The 22,819-nt window shown below is 40.4% G+C and overlaps 1 protein-coding gene and 1 pseudogene across 2 annotated transcripts in view; both read left to right on the forward strand.

The window, feature by feature from the left end:
• The window catches only part of ST3GAL3 (ST3 beta-galactoside alpha-2,3-sialyltransferase 3), a 215,402-nt gene that overhangs the window by 64,077 nt on the left and 128,506 nt on the right, over positions 1-22,819 (forward strand). The gene's annotated exons all lie outside the window — the stretch shown is intronic.
• On the forward strand, positions 2,438-3,126 carry LOC148777998 (eukaryotic translation initiation factor 1 pseudogene; annotated as a pseudogene).

Genomic DNA, 22,819 nt, shown 5'->3' on the forward strand with positions numbered 1-22,819 from the left:
AGTTCTGGACTAGATGCTTTCACATGTTTAATTATTTAAGTCATACATTCTCTTCACTGTCTTGAAAACTCATGCAATTGATGATTAGGAAAGCTACATGAGAAAAAGGACATATATTTGCATAAATTTATCCCCATTGTGAAGAAAGCTGATCACCGAAGAATTGATGCTTTTGAACTGTGGTGTTGGAGAAGACTCTTGAGAGTCCCTTGGACTGCAAGGAGATCCAACCAGTCCATTCTAAAGGAGATCAATCCTGGGTGTTCATTGGAAGGACTGATGCTAAAGCTGAAACTCCAATACTTTGGCCACCTCATGCGACGAGTTGACTCACTGGAAAAGACTGATGCTGGGAAGGATTGGGGCGGGAGGAGATGGGGACGACAGAGAATGAGATGGCTGGATGGCATCACCGACTTGATGGACATGAGTTTGAGTGAACTCTGGGAGTTGGTGATGGACAGGGAGGCCTGGCGTGCTGTGGTTCATGGGGTCGCAAAGAGTCGGACACGACTGAGCGACTGAACTGAACTGATCCCCATTATTAAATACTAATTCAGGCTAAGTGAACTAGTGAAAAGTGAATGTAAAATTATACTGATTAGTTCAGTGTCAATATGGTACCAAGATTTTAATCTTTCACTCCAGGGGGCAAATACTATGACTTGAAAGCACATAATAAAACGATTTTTGACATGGAACTATGTTGGGGTCCTAGAAGCGTGGTTTGGGTAATCACACAGAGTATCTCTAGTCAGAGTCTATGTAAGATATGAGAGAGAGGGGGCAGGGTGGGGTGGATGGAGGAGAGCTGGAGGGGAAGAGAGAGATCTCTGCCTCAAGTGTACAGCTGTGTGTAAAGAGTAACCAACACAAACAGAGCAGATTTTAAAAGTATTGACACAAGGAGGGAGGTACAACCCTATTATGACTTGCTGAGATAGAACTGGTGACAAAAACATAGTGAAAGGGAACATCCTGTTCAAAGACCACATTTATTGGAGAAAAAGAAGCCATCCTGGAAGTGACACAAGAGAGGAAAATTACTGGGACAGTTTGTTGATTGACTGTTAATACAAAAAACACAGCATCTGATAAAATGTTGCCTGGCTTCTCATTGCTTACAAGAAGAAGAAATTATTTCAATTTAGCAAACACTTCTGAATTCCTGCTGCATGCCAGACAATTTGCCAAGTGCCTGGGATGCTTAAACAAGTTCGATCTCTAAGCTGGAAGGAATCTCTGAGCCCAGAACTCTAGCAGAAAGTGTCCAAAGCTTCCTTGCATGGTATGCAAAGGCCTTCTGTTTTGATCTCCAGCCATCTTTGCAGCCTCATCTGCCAGAGTGAAAACATTATCATCTATAGTGTTTCAGTGCTCCACATCCTTATCTACCTTAATCAGATCTTCACTCTTCCAGTTATTTCCAGTTGCCACGTCTAGTGGAATTCTTTTGTCCCTTATCAGCTGTTTCTCACCTTCAGTTATATTCCTCTCTCTGACATTTCCACTTTCCACTTTTTCCTGTCTTTTTTCCTTTGGACAATAACGTGTTCACTTATTTGCATATACATAAAAATTGTGAATGTATTTCAGTGCATATAATAAGTGCTTGAATCTGTCTGCAGTAAACTGATTGGTTTAGAATTAACATGAATTAGGGATCTCTTTTCCACCTACTATAAAATTGATTCTTAGAAATTGTTGTTGTTCAGTTGCTAAGATGTGTCCGACTCTTTGTGACCCCGTGAACTGCAGCATGCCAAACTTTCCTGTCCTTCACTCTCTCCCAGAGTTTACTCAAAATCATGTCCATTGAATTAGTGATGTCATCCAACCATCTCATCCTCTGTCGCCCCCTTCTCTTGCCCTCTATTTTTCCCAGCATCAGGATCTTTTCCAATGGGTTGACTCTTCACATTAGGTGACCAAAGTATTGGAGCTTCAGCTTTAGCATCAGTCCTTCCAGTGAATATTCAGGGTTGATTTCCTTTAGGATTGACTGGTTTGATCTCCTTGCAGTCCAAGGGACTCTCAAGAGTCTTCTCCAGCACCATAGTTCGAAAGTATTTATATTTAAATAAATGAGACTGTTCAGTTCAGTTCAGTTCAGTCGCTCAGTCGTGTCCGACTCTGCGACCCCATGAATCACAGCACGCCAGGCCTCCCTGTAATCACCAACTCCCAGAGTTCACTCAAACTCATGTCCACAGAGTCGGTGATGCCATCCAGCCATCTCATTCTCTGTCGTCCCCGTCTCCTCCCGCCCCCAATCCTTCCCAGCATCAGTCTTTTCCAGTGAGTCACTCGTCGCATGAGGTGGCCAAAGTATTGCAGTTTCAGCTTTAGCATCAGTCCCTCCAATGAACACCCAGGATTGATCTCTTTTAGAATGGACTGGTTGGATCTCCTTGCAGTCCAGGGGACTCTCAAGAGTCTTCTCCAACCCCAGTCACTGAGCCGCCACCGAGGACTCAGCAGCCTCCCCCTTGAGCCCCCTCGCTTCCCGACGCTCCGCCCCCCCTGCCCGCCTTCTCCCGCCGCCGCCTTCCGCAGGCCGTTTCCACCGAGGAAAAGGAATCCTATCGTATGTCCGCTATCCAGAACCTCCACTCTTTCGACCCCTTTGCTGATGCAAGTAAGGGTGATGATCTGCTTCCTGCTGGCACTGAGGATTATATCCATATAAGAATTCAACAGAGAAACGGCAGGAAGACCCTTACTACTGTCCAAGGGATCGCTGATGATTACGATAAAAAGAAACTAGTGAAGGCGTTTAAAAAGAAATTTGCCTGCAATGGTACTGTAATTGAGCATCCAGAATATGGAGAAGTAATTCAGCTACAGGGTGGCCAGCGCAAGAACATATGCCAGTTCCTGGTAGAGATTGGACTGGCTAAGGATGACCAGCTGAAGGTTCATGGGTTTTAAGTGCTTTTGAGTCACTGAAGCTTAAGTGAGGATTTCCTTGCAATGAGTAGAATTTCCCTTCTGTCCCTTGTCACAAGTTTAAAAACCTCACAGCTTGTATAATGTAACCATTTGGGGTCTGCTTTTAACTTGGACTAGTGTAACTCCTTCATGCAATAAACTGAAAAGAGCCAAAAAAAAAAAAAGAGTCTTCTCCAGCACCACAGTTCGAAAGCATCAATTCTTCGGCGATCAGCCTTCTTCACAGTCCAACTCTCACATCCATACATGACCACTGGAAAAACCATAGCCTTGACTAGATGGACCTTGGTTGGCAAAGTAATGTCTCTGTTTTTTAATATGCTATCTAGGTTGGTCATAACTTTCCTTCCAAGGAGTAAGCGTCTTTTAATTTCATGGCTGCAATCAGCATCCGCAGTGATTTTGGAGCCCAAAAAAATAAAGTCTGACACTGTTTCCACTGTTTCCCCATCTATTTCTCATAAAGCGATGGGACCAGATGCCATGATCTTAGTTTTCTGAATGTTGAGCTTCAAGCCATCCTTTTCACTCTCCTCTTTCACTTTCATCAAGAGGCTTTTGAGTTCCTCTTCACTTTCTGCCCTAAGGGTGGTGTCATCTGCATATCTGAGGTTATTGATGTTTCTCCCAGCAATCTTGATTCCAGCTTGTGCTTCTTCCAGCCCAAGAGTTCCTCATGATGTTCTCTGCATATAAGTTAAATAAGCAGGGTGACAACATACAATGTACTCCTTTTTCTATTTGGAACCAGTCTGTTGTTCCATGTCCAGTTCTAACTGTTGCTTCCTGGCCTGCATACAGGTTTCTCAAGAGGCAGGTCAGGTGGTCTGGTATTCCCATCTCTTAAAGAATTTTCCACAGTTTATTGTGATCCACACAGTCAAAGGCTTTGGCATAGTCAATGAAGCAGAAATAGTTGTTTTTCTGGAACTCTCTTGCTTTCTCCATGATCCAGATCATGAACTCCTTATTGCCAAATTCAGACTTAAATTGAAGAAAGTAGGGAAAACCACTAGACCATTCAGGTATGACCTAAATCAAATCCCTTATGATTATACAGTGGAAGTGAGAAGTAGATTTAAGGGACTAGATCTGATAGACAGAGTGCCTGATGAACTATGGACGGAGGTTCGTGACACTGTACAGGAGACAGGGACCAAGACCATCCCCATGGAAAAGAAATGCAAAAAAACAAAATGGCTGTCTGAGGAGGCCTTACAAATAGCTGTGAAAAGAAGAGAAGCGAAAAGCAAAGGAGAAAAGGAAAGATATAAGCATCTGAATGCAGAGTTCCAAAGAATAGCAAGGAGAGATAAGAAAGCCTTCCTCTGATCAATGCAAAGAAATAGAGGAAAACAACATACTAGGAAAAACAAGAGATCTCTTCAAGAAAATTAGTTTCCAAGGGAACATGTCATGCAAAGATGGGCTCGATAAAGGACAGAAATGATATGGGCCTAACAGAGCATAAGATATTAAGAAGAGGTGGCAAGAATACACAGAAGAACTGTACAAAAAAGATCTTCACGACCAAGATAATCACGATGGCGTGATCACTGACCTAGAGCCATACATCTTGGAATGTGAAGTCAAGTGGGCCTTAGAAAGCATCACTATGAACAAAGCTAGTGGAGGTGATGGAATTCCAGTTGAGCTATTTCAAATCTTGAAAGATGATGCTGTGAAAGTGTTGCACTCAGTGTGCCAGCAAATTTGGAAAACTCAGCAGTGGCCACAGGACTGGAAGAGGTCAGTCTTCATTCCAATTCCAAAGAAAGGCAATGCCAAAGAATGCTCAAACTACCGCACAATTGCACTCATCTCACATGCTAGTAAAGTCATGCTCAAATTCTCCAAGCCAGGCTTCAGCAATACGTGAACCATGAACTCCCAGATGTTCAAATGAGACTGTTGGGTAATATCTTTTGGGGAAAACAGTTTTGATTCAGTGATCTAAAAATTAAACCAGAACTCAGAAATTATAGTTTTTAATAAAATTTTCTGTGTTTGCATCATTATAAAATAAGTCTCATTATAGAATAAATATTTACAATTCTGTCTTTCAGAGGCAATCTGAGGTAATTTTTGTTTTATCTTCCCCTGAACTTTTCCCTAGCTTTTTATCTTTGTTGTACACACCTAATCACGTTGGTGTATAGATACCATATGTTTTTTAAAGTTTCTAATTGTGTAATTTAAATGTTATAGCATTAATAGTCTGAAATTATTCTGGAGGGCTACAGTCCATAGGGTTGCAGAGTTGGACATGACTGAAGCAACTTAGCACGCCAACATGCACATAAGGTCACAAGGCATTATGTCATTCAATTATTCATGCATGTTAAATGTGAATACATGCTCATTTAAACACCTTCAATAAGCAAGTAGAGTAAAAAATGATTTATGCATCACATTATCCCAGTTTTAAAGGTCTGGGAACATGGAATATATTTCCATTTATTTAGTTCTTCTTTGAGTTCATTTATCAGGGTTTTATTTGTTTCCTCATATAGATCTTATATATTTTGTTAGACTCATACCGAAGTATTTTATTTTGGGGATGCTGCTGTAAATGGTATTGTGTTTTTAATTTCAATTCCCAGTTGCTCATTGCTGGCTTATAGGAAAGTGATTAACTTTTGTACATTCACCTTGTATCCTACAACCTTCCTATAATTGCTTATATCCTTATCTCTCTTAATCAGATCTTTACTCTTCCAGTCAGTTTTTTAATTATTTTTTTGGATTTTTCTACATAGACAATTGTGTCATGTGTGAACAAAGACAGTTTTATTTCTCCCTTTCCTATCTGTATAGCTTTTATTTCCTTTTCTTGTTTTATTGTACTAGCTAAGACTTCCAGTACAATGTTGAAAAGGAGTGATCAGATGGGTCATCCTGGCATCATTCCTGATCTTAGTGGAAAAACTTCTATTTTCTCACCATTAAGAATGTTGTCATCTGTGAGTTTTTATAGATACACTGTATCAAGTTGAGCTAATTTCCTTCTAATCCTAGTTTACTGAAAGCTTTTATCATCACTTGGTGTTGGATTCTGTCAAATACCTTTGCATCTATTAATATGATCATGTGATTTTTCTTCTTTAGCCTGTTGATGTGGTGTATTACATTAATTGATTTTGAATGTTGAATCAGGCTTGCATACTTGAGATTAACCCCACAATCATGGTATATAATTCTTTTTATGGATTGCTGATTTGATTTGCTAACATTTTACTGAGGATTTCTGCATCTACGTTCTTGAGAGAGATTGGCCTGTAGTTTCCTTTTCTTGTAATGTTTTCATCTGGTTTTGGTATTACGGTAATGCTGGCCTCAAAGAATGAGTTAAGAAGTATTTCTTCTGCTTCTATCTTCTGAAAGAGATGATGGGGGGTTGATTTAATTTCTTTCTTAAAATTTGGTAAAATTTACCCCTGAACCCTGGGCCTGGTGATTTCTGTTTTTAGTGGATTCAGGCCTGTTCCAATTGTCAATTTCTTTCTGTCTGAGTTTTGGTAGTTTGTGTCTTCAAGGAATAAGTTCATCTCGTCTAGATTATCAAATTTGTGGGCATAGAGTTATTAATAGTATTCCTTTATTCAAAAGTAAGTTGCAGAGTTTTTGATGCTACTTTCTCTTAACTACCTCAGCTTCCACCTGCTAAAAATAAGCATATTCTATTACATAATCATAGTACCATTACACATGTAAGAAAATTGACTTATTAATTCTCATATTAATCATTTAATAATTAACTTAGTAATCACAAGGGAAGGAAACATTCTGAGGGTCCACACTTTAACCAAATGATCAAATTTAACATACCAATGTGATAGTTGGACTTCCCTCATAGTACAGTTGGTAAAGAATCTGCCTGCAGTTCAGGAGACCCGGGTTCAATTCCTGGGTTGGGGAGATCCCCTAGAGAAGGAAATGGCAACCCACTCCAGTATTCTTGCCTGGAAAATCCCATGGGCAGAGGAGCATGGCAGGCTACAGTCCATGGGGCCACAAGAGTTGGACACGACTTAGTGACTAAACCACCAATGTGATAGTCTGACATTATATGCCTTCTAATGTGATGCAATAAGAAGCACACATCACATTCAGAGTGTTTGTGCCAGAAATGTTTAATCAATCTGATTGTGAGTAAATAATCAGACAAAAAGAACATGTAGGACATGCTGTGAGCTAGCTGACCTGGACTCTTAAAGTCAATTATATTTACAAAAAAAGTAAACAAAGATGGAGGAGGAGGGTTAAGAAGCTAAAGAGATAAAATAGCCAATGCCGAGGGCAGACTTTGCTGGAACCCAGACAGAAGGGAGAAAAGTCATAAAGCACATTTGGGGGACAATTAGGTCAATTTTAATATCTCTATATATGATAATATTGAATTTTTGTTATTCTTATAATTCTTATAAAACAAGGTTAATAGTGGTGGTGATTCAAAGTTGTTTTTGTTGTTGTTATTTTTATTCTTATTTCTCTGATCAAATAGGACTGTATAACCTATAATGTATTTTAATAAAAACCAAAGCTGTTTTCTATCCTGTTCCCTTGTGGAGAGTTTTGCAGTGAACATTTCCAGAGGGCTTCACCTGCTGTGTGTGTGTGTGTCTGTGTGTCTGTGTGTTCCCTTGTGGAGAGTTTTGCAGTGAACATTTCCAGAGGGCTTCACCTGCTCTGTGTGTGTGTCTGTGTGTCTGTGTGTTCCCTTGTGGAGAGTTTTGCAGTGAACATTTCCAGAGGGCTTCACCTGCTGTGTGTGTGTGTCTCTCTGTGTGTGTGTGTCTGTGTGTCTGTGTGTTCCCTTGTGGAGAGTTTTGCAGTGAGCATTTCCAGAGGGCTTCACCTGCTGTGTGTGTGTGTGTGTGTGTTGTATCAGCTGGCTTCCCAGGTGGCACAGTGGTAAAGAATCTGAGTGCCAGTGTGCCAATGCAGGAGATGCAGGAGATGCAGGCTCACTCCCTGGGTTGGGAGGACCCCCTGGAGGAGGAAATGGCAACCCACTCCAGTGTTCTTGCCTGGAAGAATCCCATAGACAGAGGAGCCTGGTGAGCTACAGTCCATGGGGTCATGGAGAGTCAGATACAAGTAAACACTCATACATGGGCTTCTCTCTCTGGCAGATTTAGGACCTTTGCATTACTGATCAAAAACTGGATTTCATAGGATAGGAAGAGAGAAAGGACGAGAGCAGTGAAGGATAAGTGTGGGATAAGCTCTGAGAGAAGCAATAAATTATTCATCTCTCTGAGAGAGGAGGAACCTAGCATCCTGTGGATATTCAGAAATACAGACTTCTAAGAATCTATAGCTAGAAATACTGTGAGAGGGAATGGCGAGAAGACTATCCCACTTTGAGATGTTACCTCACAGTGTAGCTCTAAAGATGTTTTCTCCTGTATCTCCATCCTCTGCTTCTGATCATGTTCAGTCCCTGGCTGCTTGATTCTTTTACTTTTCTTCCCTAGTTTTAGAGTGAGAACCAGCTAACTTATTCCTTGAGTATTTTGGATACCACTTTATAAAGATAATTTGTTTCCCTTGCTGAATGAAGAAGCACCCTTCTATATTGTCAGAATTTGCCTATTATGCAAGAGAAGCTGCAAATAATTTTTATGTGAAATCTCCTGTCTTATGAATGTTAACAAATTTAAAACTTTTCATACACTTTGTGGACTAAATGTAACGCAAATAACCAAACCTCCAGTTTGCAACATCTGCTTGAGGGAACCCTGAAGTATAGGAAGAGGAGAATTCTAGGCAAAACTCCCTTCTTGTGCAGCCCTAAAGTTAAAAAATAAAAGTTACTGAGTAAAAGACTCAGAATACTAAGGGCAGAAGCAAGAAGAGGTATATATGTATATATGGATGTATATATATTTGGCTGCACGGGGTGTTCATTGTGGCATGTGGGCTCTTCGTTGCAATGCATGGAATTTCTCCAGTTGTGGTGCATAGGCTTCTCTAGTTGCAGCTCACAGGCTGTAGAGCTCATGGGTTCAGTAGTTGCATCATGGGGGCTGAGTTGCCCCATGGCATGTGGGATCTTAGTTCCCTGACCAGGGATGGAAGCTGTGTCTTCTGCATTGGAAGGCAGATTATCAACTACTGGACCACCAGAGAAGTCCCACAAGCTTTTTTCTTTTTAACCAATTCCTTTTCATTTTCTCCTTTAAATATTACTTTCACTGATTTCTTAGCCCTCTAATAGTGAAGTCCTCCCCCCCTTGCTTTCATTAAAAAAAATCTAAACAGTAAAGTTCCCTCTATTTTATAAGTGGCCAGCAAAGGATATTTGTCCGGTCAGCCTCCATGGTCACAGGGATCTGTGTTTCGCTAGAGATGAGGTGTTCTGCCTTCCACTTTTATTTTTTAAGGTAACAGCTTTCTTAAAATATAATTTACATACCATAGTTCTCCCACTGAAAGTATAAAATTCAGTGGTTTTAAGTATATTCACAGAATGTGAAAACATCACAATTAATTTTAGAACATTTTCATTACACCAGAAAGCCTGTACCCATTTGCAATTATTCTCCATTTCCCCCTAACCACTTCTAGGCCTAGGCAGCCACAAATCTACTTCTTATCAATGTAGATTTGCCTGTCCTGGACATTTTATATAAATGGAATCATACATTGTGTTACCTTTTGTAACTGGCTTCTTTCACTTTACGTTCAAGATTCATCCATGTTGAAGCATGTATCAATACTTCATTCTTTTTTATGATGAAATAATATTCCATTGTGGATATACCACGTTTTATTTATCCTGTCAACTTTAACAATATAATAGCCAATTATTTTGCTAGCAAAAGTGAGTTTACATGGAAATAGTGGAGGACTTTGCAACTTGGGAAAGGTAAGCTATGGTAAACCATAGGCAAATCCAGAGAAGGAGGAAGGGGGACTTGTTTTTATAGGGAAAAGAAGGGGATTTGGGAGGGACTGTGATAAACAGAGTCCAATGGAGGAAGCTGGAATCCAGAGTATAGAGGCTTCTGGTTGGTTGGACTACTACAGTCACTGATTGGCTGGGCTGTCCTGGAGTGAAGTTTTCTACTGTTTCTGGATAGTAAAGTAGAGCCAGCTTTCTGTTGGAGATCTGGCACATCTGTTGCTACTTGAAGTAATTGAGGGTACATGATAGGGTGTGAGAGCTCCTCCTACAGGCCTGTCCTGACTCCAGTTTTAGCTGAGATTTCTTTAATTCCACATTTCCACCTTTTGCTTAAAAGCTCTTTCCTTAAAAGCATTGCTGATCAAGAGTCAGGATTTCCACATGCAGTAATTTATCCCTCTGACCTTCCCTGGTTGTCATATTTCATGTCAGAAAGAAGGTACACAAATTGGAAACCTCGGGAGGCCACATTTGAGTAACTCTCAGGAATTTCTCATTGTAAGTTCATATTTAGTCAAGGTTGTTAAGTGTTATAAATTATCTTGAGACACTGGGCTAGCATCATCATATTAGGCATGCCATTTTTTATAAAGGTTTGATAAGTAATAGAGGTTCAGTTCAGTTCAGTCGCTCAGTCGTGTCCGACTCTTTGCGACCCCATGAACCATAGCACGCCAGGCCTCCCTGTCCATCACCAACTCCTGGAGTTCACTCAAACTCATGTCCATCAAGTCAGTGATGCCATCCAGCCATCTCATTCTCTGTCATCCCCTTCTCCTCCCGCCCCCAATCCTTCCCAGCATCATAGTCTTTTCCAGTGAGTCAATTCGTCACATGAGGTGGCCAAAGTATTGGAGTTTCAGCTTTAGCATCAGTCCTTCCAATGAACACCCAGGATTGATCTCCTTTAGAATGGACTGGTTGGATCTCCTTGCAGTCCAAGGGTAAAACTTAGCAAATGTACTGAACAGAATTAAAAACAGCATTATAAATCCAGTTTTTCAAGATGGTTCTAAACCAGGAGCTCAGACCCAAAGGTAGCCAGCTGAATAAATCAGAAGACAGTGGGTTGTTGGGTGAAATGTGCTGTAACTCATATGCTTACTCTTTAATTTTGTGTAATTGGGCCTCTGCTTCTCCAGAGGCATGTCCCCACATTTAACAAGAGGTGTTTGCTATTGCACAGATACCACCTTGTTCAGCAAGTAAGTAATCAAAGGCTATGTGGTTATCCAAAATTACCTTGGCCAGTTAGGTGAACATTGCTGAGCTGAAACTGTGTTGGTTATGGAGTCAGCTAACTCCTGATATCAAGGAGAGATTCCTGATTATTTGTTCATTGGCACTCCAATCATAGGAAGAAAACTCTCCCTACGGAGATAAAACCAGAATCTTGCATGCTTCCTGGAAGTTCTTCCTAAAGGTTGTTGTAAACGCTTAATGGGATGGACCAATGAGAGGCTTCTGTTTGGTTATGTAGGGAGAACAAGACAGTGAATATAGCAAGGGTACACTGTCGTCACATTCTCCAGCTATCAAGACAATGCATTGCTTAAGCTTAAAGGTATTCCACAAACTTCCATATATGAAGGTATAACCAGGAGATATGATAAGACTCCCACATAAACAGTATCATCTACGGGGTTATTCATTGGAATAGGGGCATTAGCGTTACTTAACCAAGGCTCACACATAAGGTTGTTACACACCAAGAGGATATTTAGACAAAGAGATGTGTCAGCAAGTCTACAAATGATGTGACTTTCGCTGGCAACTCCACAGAACCTTTCATACAAATGTTTAGAAGATCTTGTTTTTCCATCCCAGGGTTGAGTCAGATTGAAGCAGGGAGTAAGTTTAGGCAGGTTTAGCACACCGACTTTATGAAATGGGTTCTGGAAACAATTTGGACAAACAACAGCATTTGGAACCCCAGTAAAATTTCTTATAGGATGAACCAAAGGGTCTTTGCTCCCTTGGATGGACTGATGTTTTCAATGGCAAATCCAGCAGAGAGGTTCCCCCTTTCACAAGGGATTGGGAAATAAAAATAAGGGCATTGTGCTTCCATGGAAGGGAGGGAGAAACCAAGGTGAGAGACAGTACTGAGAGGAAGGCACACAGGCTTGGTCCAGACATCCTGGGAGAGCTGTCAGCCTCAGATATTGTCTGCTTCAGATCCTAGTGCGCTTTATCTTCATGTCGCCAGATGGGTCCCGTTGGGATTCAATACCTGCTTTAAATGTGATGTGTAGTCCAGGGGTCTACTTCTTGGAGTTTAGCAGTACAAAGGTCAGTTAACAATACCCGATAGGGGCCCTTCCAGTGAAGCAGGAGAGAGTTCTTTTTAAAGGTACCTCTTCTGGTGTAGAAACTGTCAAGATTATGGAGTGTGATATGTGGGGTCTTTGACTCCTGGTAATGTGCTGCAGAAAGGGGGCTCTACTAATGCATGGTTATTTTTAATAGATATAATTATACCTTTACAATACAGAGTTATGTTTGTCTTTATCAGTTGTGGATTGAAAGGAGCAGGAGCCAATTGCTGCTGACATCCTGTTACTGGAACAGATACAGATATATACTTTGTCATGAAAAACAAGAATATTTAATAAGAAATTCAGAATTTGGGGGGAATCAGACAGGGATAAAAAGATAAGTGCTTCATTCTTTGTGGCCAGCATACATTTTACCAAATTGCTGTGAGTTATAGATAACTTAAAGCAGAGGAGAAAAATGGTCTCTTTATACCTGGAAAACAAAACATTAAGGCAATTTGTTTTCCATTAGTTATAGAAATCCTTATTCAGTTCAGTCATATGATCTTAAAGTTGTCAAAAACCCTTATTCCAGAGTACCTGTCAGAGCTTTATACATGAAAAAAGAAAACATATTTGCAAAAGCATTAAAATAAAGCAGTAACTGCCTATAACTGTCAAAAAGACTTGAGATTTTCCAGGGACCCTGTGAAAGATCTCAGAGTTAGCTCAAGGTCAGAAAGACTTCATTTAGAACTTGCTTTTGGGGAAGTTTATAAAAAATATTAAAAGGTTTTAGACATTTGATCAAACAGGATCATAGATTATCATGAAATGATAATTATCTGTTGGATCAAAGTAACAATAAGTAACAAATTTCAAAGGCAAATACAAATAGTTACATCAGTTCAGTTCAGTCGCTCAGTCATGTCTGACTCTTTGCGACCCCATGAATCGCAGCACCCCAGGCCTCCCTGTCCATCACCAACTCCCGGAGTTCACCCAAACTCATGTCCATCGAGTCAGTGATGCCATCCAGCCATCTCATTCTCTGTCGTCCCCTTCTCCTTCTGCCCCCAATTCCTCCAAGCATCAGGGTCTTTTCCAATGAGTCAACTCTTCGCATGAGGTGGCCAAAGTATTGGAGTTTCAGCTTCAGCATCAGTCCTTCCAGTGAACACCCAGGACTGATCTCCTTAAGGATGGACTGGTTGGATCTCCTTGCAGTCCAAGGGACTCTCAAGAGTCTTCTCCAATACCACTTTTCAAAAGCATCAATTCTTCAGCACTCAGCTTTCTTCACAGTCCAACTCTCACATCCATACATGACTACTGGAAAAACCATAGCCTTGACTAGATGGACTTTTGTTGGCAAAGTAATGTCTCTGCTTTTTAATATGCTATCTAGGTTGGTCATAACTTTCCTTCCAAGGAGTAAGTGTCTTTTAATTTCATGACTGCAATCACGATCTGCAGTGATTTTGGAGCCTCCCAAAATAAAGTCAGCCACTGTTTCCACTGTTTCCCCATCTATTTGCCATGAAGTGATGGGACCAGATGCCATGATCTTAGTTTTCTGAATGTTGAGCTTTAAGCCAACTTTTTCACTCTCCTCTTTCACAAACCTAGACAGTGTATTAAAAAGGAAAGACATCTTTTTGCCAACAAAGGATCATATAGTCAAAGCTGTGGTTTTACCAGTAATTGTGTATAGATGTGAGAGTTGGACCATAAAGAAGGCTGAGCACTGAAGAATTGATGTTTTCTAATTGTGATGCTAGACAAGATTCTTGAGAGTCCTTTGGACAACAAGAAGATCAAACCAGTCAATCCTAAGGGAAATCAACCCTGAAAACTCATTGGAAGGACTGTTACTGAAACTGCAGCTTCAATATTTTAGCCAACTGATTGGAAACAAGATTTTTAGCCAACTCATTGGAAAAGACATTGAAGCTGGGATAGGTTGAGGGCAGGAGGAGAAGGAGGCAACAGAGGATGAGATGATTGGATAGCATCACCAACTCAATGGACATGAATTTGAGGAAACCCTGGGAGATAGTGAAGGACAGGAAAGCCTGGCGTGCTGCAGTTTGTGGTGTTGTGAAGAGCTGGATATAACTTAGCGGCTGAACAACAACTAGAGGAATTGCTATTTGGGAAATGCAATCTATGGCAAACCATAGACAAATCCACAGAACAAGAAAGAGTAACCTGCTTTTTTAGAGGAAGGGGAGCTTGCTTTTATTGGGGAAGCTGGGGTGGAAATTTGGGAGTTGTTGCTGTGATAACCAGAGAGTCCACTGGAGGAAGACTGGAGTCCAGAGTATAGAGGCTTTTCATTGGTTTTATGCTACAGCCTCTGATTGGCTGGGCTATCATGGGGTGGAGAGTTTTCTTCTTCCTTATGGGTAGTAGAGTCACCTTTCTGTTGAAGATCTGGTGTAATCTCTTCCCATTTGGAATAATTGAGGCTGCATGGCAGATTTGTGACCCCATGGACTATAGCCTGCCAGGCTTCTCTATCAGTGGGATTCTCCAGGCAAGAATATCATAGTGGGCTGCCATTTTCTCCTTCAGGAGATCTTCCTGACCCGGGGATGGAACCCACAGTCTCTTGTCTCCTGCATTCGCAGATGGGTTCTTTACCACTAAGCTACCAGGGAAACCCTTCAATTTGAGCAGGATTCTTTAATTCCACAATTCATTCATCAGTTGAAGAGACATTTACGTTGCTTTCACTTTTTGGCTATTGTGAAATAACACTGATTTAAACATTCATATTCGAGTTTTTGTGTGGACATAAAACTTGTATTTCTCTTTGGTTTATGTATACTTAGCAGTAGAATTGTTGAGCCATATGGTAACTCTATATTTGCCCTATATTTATTCCTATATTTGAGACACTCCCAGGCTGTTTTCCAAACTTGCTTTACCATTTTACATTCCCATTAGTAATGTATTCCATTTCTACCCATGCCTTTCACTCTTAGTATTTAAGATGAATGACAGTGATGTCAACCACTTGATTTTCATTTCTTAATTATGGTATTAAGAAATAATACAAAATATTAGGTATACAATTTTTTTCATGACAAAATATAAAAACTTTACCGAGCAACCTTTCACTTTATTTCTTTCCTTTGTCTTAACTAAGTTAACTCTTGGGAATGGAATGGCACCATACTCTTAATGACAGCCTATCAAGTATATCTTTTTTCCATATGAAGGAAAGAATGTCATGTAGCAAATGACTTAATAGTCTTAACCTGTCCAAAGGTCTGTGGCACATGTGAATATTGTAGGCCCGCTTTCATAGAGAATCATATCTTTTTTACTGTTTGGACTTCAAAAATTGTATTGGATTGTAAAGCAAATCCCAGACATCAAGTCATTTTACCCATAAGTATTTCAGTATTATCTTGAACAGTAAAGGACTTTAACAAAAGATAGCCAGTATGTTATTATCTCACATTAGCTATTTGTTGTCCGGTTTCATGTCTGACTCTTTGTGACCCCATGGACTGCAGCAAGCCAAGCTTACCTGTCTTTCACCACCTCCCGGAACTTGCTCAAGCTCATGTCCATTGAGTCAGTGATGCCGTCCAACCATCTCATCCTCTGTCATCCCCTTATCCTCCTACCTTCAATCTTTCCCAGCATCAGGGTCCTTTCTAATGAGTCAGCTTTTATCATCAGGTGGTCAAAGTATTGGAGCTTCAGCATCAGTCCTTCTAATGAATATTCAGAGTTGATTTCATTTAGGATTGACTGGTTTGATCTCCTTGTAGTTCAAGGGACTCTCAAGAGTCTTCTCCCACACCACAGTTCAAAAGCATCAATTCTTTGGTGCTCAGCCTTCTTTATGGTTCAACTCTCACATCCATACATGACTACTGGAAAAACCATAGGTCTGACCATACGGACCTTTGTCAGCACATTAACTATAATTCCTTAATTTTTTCCAATACCCAATTCATATTTACATATCCCTAATTATTTTAAATTTGCATTTCCACAGTTTTGTTTTTTTTTTTAATCTGGGCCCAAACAAGGTTCACAGATTTGGTTGTTTTATCTTTTAATTATTTTTTATTCTAGACTAATTGTCTTTTATAGATCATATTTAGATAAGTAAGATAATCACAAAATAATGTAAAACAGTATTTAGTAAAGCACTGAGTAGGATATGATCAAATATGAGGCATCTAGGTTTCTAGTAAGGGCTTCCCTCGTAGCTCAGTTGGTAAAGAATCTGCCTGCAGTGGAGGAGACCTGGGTTCAATCCCTGGGTTGGGAAGATCCTCAGAGAAGGAAATGGCAACCCACTCTAGTATTCTTGCCTGGAGAATTCCATGGACAGAGGAGCCTGAGAGACTACAATCCATGTTGCAAGAGTTGGACATTACTTAGCGACTAAAGAGAGAGAGAGGTTTCTAATAAACTCTTCATTGACTCTGTTGGTAGATATATGATATATAGGTTAGAGAAGCAGATTGATTAAATTTGGAGCTCTGGCCCTACCACCACAGGCTTTGTAATCTTTTGCAAGTGAATTTAATATTTGTTTTTATTAAAGTTATACATGTGCATAGTTGAAAAAGACAATTCTACAAGACTTGTTCCCAACAAAAATGAACAAGAAAATCACTTCCTCATTACCACCAGTGCATGATTTCCTACCTCCAAGAAGCATTTGTTTTCAACTCTTTTAACCTAATTTGTTTGATATTTACCTCCAGATCTCAAGGAAACCTAGTTATATTGCTATTCTTGATATTTCCTTTTTAAATTTTAATTTAATTGAAATGTTATTTTATCGAAATATAGTTGATTCATTTTTGATATTTCTATTTTAAGTATTAACTATTTCTGTGGGCTCCCAGGTGGAGCTAGCAGTAAAGAATCCACCTGCCAGTGCAGGAGATGTAAAGAGATGAATGTTAAATTCCTGGGTCAGAAAGATCCTCTGGAGGAGGACATGGCAACCCACTCCCGTATTCTTGCTTAGAGAATCCCATGGACAGAGGAGCCTGGTGGGCTGCAGTCCATAGGGCCGCAAAGGATTGGCCATGATTGAAGCAGCTTGGCACACATCCATTTCCATAATGGAAGATGAAGGTTGAGTACTCTCTCACACTCACTGCAGTCTTCCAAAGTGGCACAGTGGTAGAGACTCTGCCTCCCAATGCAGGAGACACAGGAGGCATGGGTTCAATCCCTTGATTGGGAAGATCTGCTGGAGGAGGAAATGGCAATCCACTCCAGTATTCATTCCTGGGCAATTTCATGTACAGAGAAGCCTGGTGGACTACAGTCCATCGGGGCACAAAGTGTCAGACATGACTGAGCAACTGAAGGCACACACAGGCACATTCACTGCTCCTCCACCACAGATATCAAGTCCATACTTCCATTCTCCTAATACAGTTAGAAAAACATTCAGTCTAAATAGTATAGCCATGAAAATGCTATTCATGGATACCATGATTACTGTCTTTTCAGAGAACACTTTATTTTTCCTGAAGTCAGTAACATTCGTGTTTTATATTTTGCTTAGTTTTCTATGTATTGATCAATAATTCAACTCTGCACCCTTCCTCAGTTGTATAAATCTGCTCTCCATATGTCCAAACACATTAAATAGTCTATTAGTTTCATTTTCTTGAAGAAATCTCTCTAGGGGCCTTCTGACTTGCTCTGCTCTGGACTATTTTCTGTCTATCTCTGCTGCCCTGCATGACCTTGGATTCTCTCTCACCATCCTTCTTTTTTGGTATATCTTATTTCCTGGAGTCCATTTTTTAAAAAAAATTTTTATTCTTCATTTACTAGAGTACTGCTGCTGCTGCTGCTAAGTCACTTCAGTCGTGTCCGACTCTGTGTAACCCCATAGACGGAAGCCCACCAGGCTCCCCCGTCCCTGGGATTCTCCAGGCAAGAACACTGGAGTGGGTTGCCATTTCCTTCTCCTATTATTAGTACATCCTCTAATAATATCCTGAGAAAGGATGCATGAAGAAATAAATTTTTGAGACTTCACCCATATGAAAGTGTCTTTATTCTAATTTCATATTTAATTGATAGTCTGGCTGGGTATAGAATTCTTGGTTAGAAATTATTTTCCTCAGAATTTTGAAGATGTTGCACCGCTATATTTTAGGCTTTCAGTGCTTTTCTTGAGAGATCTGAAGCCACTCTGATTTTTAAATTACTTTTACAAAACTTCTTTGCTGTTGTTCTCTCTGGAAATTTGAGTGTTCTGAAATTTCATGATGACATACTTGTTAGAGGGCTATTTTTATTTTGTGCTATACACTCAGAGGGCCCTTTTAGGTTAAAAAACTCAAGTTCTTTGGTTATGGGGAAAGGTTATTTAATTATTTCTTTGAATATTTTCTCCCTTCTGTTAAATATTTCCTTTTGTTAGAACTTCCGTAATTCAATTGTTGTGTTTCCTAAACTGGTACTCTAATTAAACAAACAACAACAAAATAAACCAAAAATTTTTGTCTCCCACATTCTATCTTTGTCTTTTGTACTACATTTCCTTGACTTATTTTTTAATCCTTTCTATTTCTGCTGTTATGTTTCTAATTTCCAAGAGTTATTTTTTGTTTTAATTCACTGAATGTACCTTTCTTTTAGAAATGGCATCTATTTCCTGAATAAAATACTTTCTCTCTGAGGATTTTAATGATTTTTTAAAAATTTTCACTGTCATATGTGTTTTCTCTTTTTCCACATTGCGCTTATTTTTCATTTGTTTTGGTCTCTGTCATCGTATTAGATACTTACTTCTAATGCCTTGTGGTCTTGGCTGTCAGCCTACACTTAGGAGGGAGGTTTCTTCTTTTTAATATCATCTTCTCTCCTACTTCTAGTGGTACCTGGTGCTGCCAGTGATTGAGCCTTTGGGGAGTTCTGAGGTGTATTTTAGGATATATTTCAGCTTTTCCCACTACTACTGTAGGATTCACTTTTCCTGGTTTTGTTGAGTAGTTCCACTTATTTATCTGCTTTCCAAAACTTCTGTTGCTGATGTCTCTTCTCCATTCTCTGTTCCTGTGTACTTCTGATTTATAACAAACAAATGACCTTTTCTGTCACTTGGAGGGGTTTGGAAGGGAGCGAGGTGTATGTGTAATCTCAATCAAGGTTCAGCAAACTATGGTTTGTGCACTAAACCCAGCTCTTTCCTATTTCTAGGGCACCATGACTAACACTTTCCCAGGTCCCCGAAGTTGTGAACTTCATCCTAGCTTCTCACTCTCAGTCTTAACATACACCTAGTACCATTTTCAATCCACCTTCTATTGCAGCAACAGGTGTTTGTAAGCAGTGCCACCCTTTCCCCCTTTCCCCACCCTCTTAGAGGACAGTTGGTAGTATAAATCTAACTACTCTCAGATTTCCTGGTCTCCCTGTGGGTGCTGATGCCCCAGGGGGTGTTCTGCCCCTGATCCTCAGCCAAGTGCCTTTTGTCTCCTGGATGACATAGCAATTTCTTCTGCAATTTCATGGTGACTCAGTTTTTAAAAATAGTCTTTGATGTGTCAAAGCCTTTTTTGAAAGTCTAAACAGGTTGTATTGGCTAGTTCTCTTTTAGTCACATGCATTTTTACCTCCTAAAAGAAACCCTAATATATTATTTAGGTACAATTTTACCTTCCTGAAACCACACACCCCTTACTTTCCATGCTTCAGTGCCTCTCCTTCAGTGTTCTCACATGACCGGCACAGCCTGTCCCATGAGTTTATCTCACACCAGCTCAAATACCCTCTCCTTCAAGTCTTCCAAGCTTCTCCCAGAAAAAATTCTCCCTCTTGCCTCTTAACTCCTAGGGCAACTTCTCTAGAGGCTTATAATATAGTTATTTATATCTTTGTATTCTCCTTCTGATGGTTCATAAATTCTTTCATGTCAGGGACCTTGTCTGATCTTTCCATACAGTCTTTTGAGTTTGGAAGAACTCTGTATATGTTTGATAAATTAATGACATAAACCTAGGGAGAGACTTCTTGAAATAAGTCTTCTAAGTCAACAGGCTCCACTTAACCCACTCGCAGTTCAGTCCCACTGAAGTTACAAATGCCTTCCCAGTGAATGATTCTTTGGTATCTTTTCATTCATCAGCTTCTTCCTCCTCTTTGCCACATTTAGATACTCCTTTTTACCAACAATTCTTACCTCCTCTGGCTTCCTCTGTCCTGCTACTCCTATCTCTAATTATTTCACTCATGTCTCTTCCATATACCACACTCTTAAATCAATGCTTGTGTTTCGTTTTCTGTCCTTGGGCTTTTTTTCCCTCTATGTGTCTTCAGGAATCTCATTTCTCTATGTATCTCAGGAATCTTCAAAACTCATGTTATGTTTGTTTGGGGTTAGGGTTGAAAGGGAGTAAATTGAGGGGCTCAGACTAGGTGTTAGATTTCCTCAGAAGCTAAGCAGTGGAGAGAGTAGAACAAGACACATGTAGGAATATTGAAGTATCAGTTTTGCTGATGGAACAGTAAATATCCAAAATTGAGAGCTCTTTCATGAAGTTAGATTGGAAAACACAGATTAGACCCAACATCCAAGTGGGGCCTTCTACTTCTCCTGAGATTTAGACTCTCAGGGTGAGTTGTGCTTGGAGCAGTTTATTGGGAAGTCAGAAAGTGCTCCTGGGTATTAAAGCATGCAGGCTGGAAAGTAAAGGAAGTGAGTCCACTCAAACTATGGACAGCTCCAAGATAGCAAGAGACTTGAAAATGAGAATCTCAATTATAGGCCAAATCCCTAGGAACTAAAAGCTAAATCTTAAGGTCTCCTGGAAAGATGATGCATGGGATAGCTGACTGCACCGAAAGAATATTCCGGATCCAAGGCAGCTCTGGTGTCTTGTCCTCAACAACAGGGTTGTGGCTCTTCCCTGTTGAAGAGTTGATGCTCTACCATTAACATGGGCCCCTAAGGCCCAGCATCAAGTCCAGTCCACAGCCTCCCAGCCTCTGTTCTTATTTGCTTGTTTGCTTGTGTTTCCTTCCAACGGCCTCAGCTCTGTGCATCCCAACTCAAGTCTGTAAAAGGTAGAACCTGTCTGCATTTTAGATGGATGATCAGTCTATGGACTGCCTTCTCATGGATGAGGTGCTCACCTGTGGTCCAGTTGTCTGACCAGAGGAGAGGCAGGGTCAAGTGGTTTAGATGAAGGCTACTCCCATTTAAGCAAAGATCAGCATCTATATGCCCAAGCCCAGAATATAGATATATATAATCCTCCTTCTTCCTAATCTCTTACTCATGTTCCACAAGTCACTAGCCTTATAAATGTTCCCTTTTAAACAATATTGGCTTTTGTTTTTTGTTTTTGTTGCCACTGCCTTGGTTCAGGCCATCATTTCTCATCTGGAACGTTGCGTTCTTTTCTGCCAGTCTTCTGGCTTTCAGTCTCTCTTTCTCTCTCTCCAGCCTACCTTTCACTGTGTTGCCAGAACAGTCGGTTTCCTTCCTGCATAGCAGTGAACATTTATGTTTAAGAATATAAATCAGATCAGTTTCTCCCCTAGTTTTAAGCGGGAGCTTCTCCCTGCTATTGAAATACAGTACAGATGTCTCGCTATGGCCTCTTACATAAGGGCTCCTACAGATCTGGCTCCTGTCTTCCTCTCTGACCCCATGTCACACCCTACTCATGTTCTTCATGCTCTGTGTTCCAGCAACATTGGCCTTCTCTCTGTTTCTTAAATGCACCAAAATTGCTGTCCCTGCTTTCCTGGAACTCTTTTTCCTTTGGTCTTTTCTTGGTGGATTCCTGCCTTCCAGTGTCAGTCATATGTCGCCTCCTCAGAGAAGTCTTCCCAAAACACCCAATCTAGCATCGCCTGTACTTCCACCTGTGATCATTCTTCATGCCACTTATCACTGTCAGAAATTATTTCGTTCTTTTATTTACTGTTTTTTTTCAATCTCCCTGATTAAAATATAAATTCCTTGAGAATAGAAGCATTTTTGTTCTTCTTTACCATTGTATCCCTAAGTCTGGTATATAGTAGTTGCTTAATTAATATGTTGAATTAATGAACAACGAAATATCCCCCTTATTTCCATCCCTATACATTATACTTAGCTTCCCCCTTTCAGCTTTCAGTTCAGTTCAGTCTCTTAGTCGTGTCTGACTCTTTGCGACCCCATGGACTGCAGCACTCCAGGCCTCCTCCCAGACCATCTCCTGGAGCTTGCTCAGACTCATGTCCATCGAGTCAGTGATGCCATCCAACCATCTCATCCTCTGTCATCCCCTTCTCCTCCCGCCTTCAGTCTTTCCCAGCATCAGGGTCTTTTCAAATGAGTCAATTCTTTGCATCCAGTGCCCAAAGTATTGGAGCTGCAGCTTCAGTATCTGTCCTTCCAATGAATATTCAGGACTGATTTCCTTTAGGATGGACAGGTTTGATCTCCTTGCAGTCCAAGGGACTCTCAAGAGTCTTCTCCAATACCACACTTCAAAAGCATCAATTCTTTAGCACTCAGCCTTCTTTATGGTCCAACTCTCACATCCATACATGACTACATCCATAGCTTTGACTAGATGGACCTTTGTCAGCAAAATAATGTTTCAGATTTATTGAGTTATTATTGACAAATAGCGTGTAAGTTTAAGGTGTACAGTGTGACTGTCTGAAAGATGTATATAATGTGAAATGATTACTA

The sequence above is a fragment of the Moschus berezovskii genome, chromosome 4 (genome assembly GCF_049115385.1).
Source record: "Moschus berezovskii isolate FMDL1 chromosome 4, NW_MosBer_1.0, whole genome shotgun sequence".
Lineage (NCBI taxonomy): Eukaryota > Metazoa > Chordata > Mammalia > Artiodactyla > Moschidae > Moschus > Moschus berezovskii.